Source organism: Mus musculus, chromosome 19, assembly GCF_000001635.26.
Source record: "Mus musculus strain C57BL/6J chromosome 19, GRCm38.p6 C57BL/6J".
NCBI classification, from domain to species: domain Eukaryota; kingdom Metazoa; phylum Chordata; class Mammalia; order Rodentia; family Muridae; genus Mus; species Mus musculus.
Genome location: NC_000085.6, coordinates 7644847 through 7650748, shown reverse-complemented (window position 1 = coordinate 7650748; position 5902 = coordinate 7644847).

The window sequence follows — 5902 nt, the reverse complement described above, 5'->3', positions numbered from 1 at the left end:
CAGAAGCCAGAGACCTTGAACCAGACCAGTGACTCATTGCAATGAACATTTGCAAGTGAAGATGTGTGGACAGAGGGATATACTGTGGGACACGCTGTGACACACTACAGTTTCCATGATGAGATGTTGTCCAAGCATTATTTTGTTTTTGTGTTTTTTAATTTGGGGGCAGAGGAGGTTGTAAGGGCAGAGGGCAGATACAAGACAATGGGGCAGGGAGATGAGTGGGACTGGGATGCATGATGTGAAACTCAGAGAATCAACAAAAAGCTTTTTTTTAATCATTTAATAGTCTACCAGTGTCCAAAGGGATCACTTTATGATGCTGCTGGGAATAAAGTTCCAGGTCCTGTTTGGCCATCTTCAGTCTTCAGAACGGTGTTTGTTTGGTTCCTTCGCATTCGTTGGCCTTACTTCTCTCCCATCCTTCCATACTTCATATCCTGTTAGCCAAACCTGCAGTCCCAGTCCTGTTTCCCCTTGTTTGCTTCCTTCCTTATACATACCTTTCTTTCATCCCTTTTTCCCCTCAGTGGGGGTTAAATCAGTCTATGCATCCCAGTCAAGACTGGAATTTTCCTTCCTCAGCCTACCGAGTGCTGGGATTTCAGTTGGGTATCTCTATGCATAATCTATTCTTTCTCTTTTCCTCCTTTTTCACCTTCCTTTTAAATCTTCCTTTTCTCTTCTTCTTTGTATTTTTTTAAAGTCTAGAGACTTTAAATTCACCAATGGGTTTTAAGGTAGAAGTAAAAAAAAAAAATCAGTCTACTAATTTGGTGATCAATACATTGTGAATTTTCTCTGTTGTGGTTTGCATGGAAATATCCCCTATAGATTCATCCCTTTGATTGTGCCAGCTGGTGGCAGACTTCCTGCCATGTTTAACCGTGAGCCAGAATAAATCCTTCTGGTATATTCTTATCTGGTTTCTGCCACACAATGACAAAAATAAAGCTAATATACTCAGAGAGAGAGAGAGAGAGAGAGAGAGAGAGAGAGAGAGAGAGAATTTTTTAAATAAAGAGCATAACTTAAAATGATACCCAGAGTGTTAAAACAATATTTTTTTTAAACTACATTTTAAAAATGCCATTAACAAGTAAAAGATCTGGGGTATTAAGTAGTGTTATTTGTTAATTTTTACATAAAGATAATTTTTAATATTTACTGACACATGTGATGTCGTTTCCATTTCCAAATACACACACACACACATATAGGCATGTATACACACATGCACACATTCACGAACACACAGACCCTTGATGTCTGCCCTACTGTCATCCTGGTTTGCCTCAAGTAGACCTGATTTGTGCCTGTGACCTGAACTTAATTACACCAATTTCCTCTCTCACTTTCGAAAGCGCTTGCCTTCGGATTGTAAGTATTATCCTGACAAAGCTTTTCTTTCCAGGCAACACATTTAGGAGTGAGTGGTTACACTCCTTACCCAGAGCCAACAGGCCGTGAGAAGGAAACCAACCAAGTGAAACAAGACAATGTTTGACTCTGGGCTCAAAAAAAAAAAAAAAAAAAAAAAAGTTCAGGTATTACAAAGATTTACTAAAATGTCTCATCTACCTAGTCATCCATGCTAAGGCAGGAAGGCTGAGGTAATAAAGAACTTTGGTCATGGAAGTACCTGGCCATGCAGAACAGACCCACCACTCATGACACTAAGGACATGAAGATGAGGATTTATACAGTGAATTTGAAACCAAAGTGAATACATGTACACACACACAAATACACAAACAAGTGCAAGCACGTGCATACCTGCCCAAGTAGGCAAGAAGAGGGCATTGATCGGATCCCCTTGGGGTTAAAGGCAGTATTGGTGAGTCACCCAACAGAGTTGTGTGATCCTCTGAAAGGCATCAAGCACTCTTAACCACTGAGCTACCTCTGGGCCCTTGAAGCCACTTTTAAAGACTTACTAGAACTCATACTTTAGCATCATAAAATGTATTTGCAGTCCTATTCAAGGAATAAATCAAAACCTAAGTAGAATTAGATCACTGTGCTTTAAAAATTGTTTTATACTACTGTTTTGCTGTGATCGTGTCTAAAAGACTAAATAAAAGTAACTATTCACTGTCTGCTGCTGATTCAAGTTCATGTCACGAGTATTACTGAAAATAATGGTGTCATGTACAGAACTAAAGTGTGATCCATACATGACAGATATACTTAGGTATTACTTCTGTAAAGTGGTTAACTGGGGAACTAGACACTATTCCCAACAGGAATTCTGCCCGTTTGAAGCAATTGGCTTACACAGCCCATGCACACGATCACATGCCTGAGCAAACTTCAACCACCTGGAGAACCACTAAAGCTGACATGGCTTCCAAAGTCTCCAGATCCGAGAGGGATGTCGTAGCAAACTCACCTGTACGAGGTGGCAGACCACACAGTTACAGACATGAGGAGGTGAGCCGGCTATCCTGGGGTAGAGAGGGACAAGGACCAAGGGAAGTAGTAGGCCAAAGTCGGCTTTTCTTATCATCACTCAGCACCAATGTCAAGGAAAAGAAAGTTCTCTGAAATAGTTACATTTGCTTGAAATCTGAAATGCTTAAATTTGCCTGCTTTATATCAGGCAGAATTGGGACTTTCAGTGAAAGTGAAATTATGGGTTTCCTTTTTTTTAAGTTATCTTTTCCACACCCCAAATTGCTTGGTTTTAAACATAATTCTATCCGTTATATTTACATATAACATTTGAAAAGGGAAATTGTTTTCAGATTTGCCTATAGGGTAGCATTGGTAACATCAACAGAAGACAGGCAATACTGTGTCCTTCCTTCAACTGAAAGTCTTTTTAATAAATTCCTCAAAACCAACACCATCTAGAGAATGGTAGGCATAGTGGGCTCTGTTGTGTGCTGCCTCCCGCCACCCCTCACACCTAACACACTGAAAGGTTAACTCTTCCATCTGCTAAAGTCAGATGATTGAGAGTTCTCAACTGACTCTTCTCTGGGAGAGTGGCTTCATCTTCCTTAGCATTCTACACCAGCAAACTAAACATGGGAGGTGTGAGGGACTGGTCCTCTTACCACTTCCTGGCAACACTCAGCTCCAGAGCTCCCGATAGGATGGCTCGTGTCTTTCCTGTGACTGCTTCACCATTCAGCTTCTCCCACGACCAATCCTGCTTCATCCCCCAACCCCCAGTAAACTTTCTGCCACAAACTTTAGTTTCAGTGTCTGTTTCTCAAGGAGCCTGGCCTGCAGTGGTAGGTGCTCCATAATGTTGGAATGGAGCAGAACTACAGAACTCATAAACCCCAGCACACATACTTCTTACAGAGTAACCAGAGAGAGGGCATCTGTTCCTGAGTCCTACCCATGGGTCTCATGGACTCTGAAGCCTCCCTGGTGCTAATCTGGACAAATAACAGCTTGACAAACCACAAGCCTACTTTCAGCCCACCAGATGAGAAGGCCGAGATCTCAACTCAAGGTGCTGAGGCCATGCTCTTGCTCCACACCTAGGCCCCTCCTTATCTACAATAACTGCTAACATGGCATGACACTTTAAAGATGATACCATGATGCCCTAATCCCAGACACAGTGTCACACAGGATTTGACAGTCTTGAAAGCCAGTAAATTCCTCATATTAACCTGGTTTGTTGAGTTTTCTGAGCAACTCAGAGTCCTAACACAAATCTACTTGTGATTTCTTCCCATAATTAAAGATTGACAGGTTAACAATGCCATGTATGTTTTTTTTAACTACTTATTCCTCATTTTTAACTCATGAATATCCACACATGTGTTCCATGTATGGGAGGGGTGCACACACATGTGTGTGCATGTGAGGGCCAGAGGACGACCTCAGATGTTATCCTCAGGGATCATCCACCTCCCTTGAAGCAGGATTTCTCACTGACCAAGAGCTTACTAATCTAGACGAGCTGGCCAGTGAGATTCAGGGACCCCCCATTGCCACTCCCCTAGCACTGGGATCACACGCATACTAACAACACACTCATAGTTTTTTACCTAGGTTTCTGGGGTTAAACTCGAGTCCTCATACTTAAGGCAAGTACTTTGTAGACTGAGCAATCCTCCAGCCCATCTTTCTATACACTTCTTAATAGCATGCTTCTGCTGGGCTCCCGTTATGTGGAGTCTGGGTGTACAGTCTTCATGCACAAGCCTTAGTGAAATTTCTCAGTTCACACCTCCTAAACCCAGCCCTGCAAATAGTAGTTCTGACTGTGTGCCTCAGATGGCTGCTCCATCAATTACCTATAAGCACTTGCTAACTTACTTTTTTCTTATTCCTGTGAAGTACCAGGGCTCTGGGGGCAGGAGGGGGGCTGTTTCTCAGCTGCCCTGGACACTCACCCATAGATAGATGTGTGGAGTAGAACCTGAGTGTTGACATTTGAGAGAGGCATAGAAACACTTCTCCTTGTATTCCCCTGAACTGAAATTATACCAGTTCCTGGGCATGCTACAGTGAGGCCAAACTGGATTCTCTGAAATCCCAAAGCTGTCCTCCTGGTGTGTTGACTCTTCCATAGCTAAGGGGTTGGTGTTCTCTGCTACATCACTCCTGAGGCTGACCATCCCTCCCGGGGACCCCTGGCTCCTCACTGCACTGAGATCTCACTTTCATAAAGATGATGCACCTTGTTGCTCTGGCTCAGCATCACTTCACCTCAGTGTCTGAGGTGAAGTGCCTGGCAGAATCCACTTAGAAGGAAATTTAGGGGGGTGTCATTCTTTCAGAGGATTCAGTTGTTGGTTGCTTAACTCTGTTGTTTTAGGGCCTGTGGGAAGGCAGAACAAAATGGGAACACCTAGCAGGGGTTCCTGCTCACCTCACAGCAACCAGAAAACAAAAGGACAGGAAGGTACCAGGTCTCAACATCTCATTCATTTCTAGACTTCCTTAATGAGGTACCACCATTTCCAGCCAGAGACTGGCAACCATGGACCTTTAGATGAGGCGTTTCCCCGAACCACAGCAACACCTACACCCTACAGAGACCCTAAAGACCATCCCAGAGGGGGCATGAATCTGTTTTGAATGTATATCCTACTCACTGTTTCCTACTACTCACTGAACAGTCAATCTCAGATATTAAGATCATGCAAAGTTGATTCTGCCTCTGAAACTGAGTTTCACAGATAGCACAGCCATTTGCTGGTGCCCAGTGGTACCCACATTTTCCCCCAACTGATGCATCTTTGATCTTTAATACCTTTGCCTATTTATCTCTGGGATTATTATAAATCAGATCTTTGCTTCAATTTCCTTATTTCATCAAATGGAGACATAACCACAATCATTGTTTTCCCAGGGAAAGCACTGGATAATGCTGGTGGAAAGGGCCAGTATGTCTAAGGAGGCCACTGTAGAAGCAGTAGAGTTGTGCACACAGCCACGGGACAAGGGGAGCACATGCTGCAGTGCCTGGAGCACCAAGAACACTTGGCTAATGGTACTGTCATTGTTGGTTTATTCCCATCCACTGTTGGAAGGTAGTGTTATCAAAGACTTCTTCTGCCCTAGCAGATGCCTCTAGCTACCTTCATGAATCAATGGTTAGCTCCTCTTTTCCATTGAGCAGCTCAATGATACTATACCTGCTATTAAAGCATAGAAGCCATTGCTCTGAAAAAAATCAGTCAAGGCCAGGCTCTCTCATCTTTGTGACAGAGTTTCTCTGACCTTTTGCTGGTAGATTTAGAAAAAGACAGGTTAGCTGGCATTAATCAAGGCAAAAGACAAGAAGAAACCTCTGACTTTTCTTTCAAAGGTTCCTCTTATGAAAGAGCTGTAAATAGCAAAAATTAACCACCTATAACACACCTCCCCCATCACTGTAAACTCAGAGATGCTTTAACTTTGAAGTTGAACCTTAAGCCATTGTTCC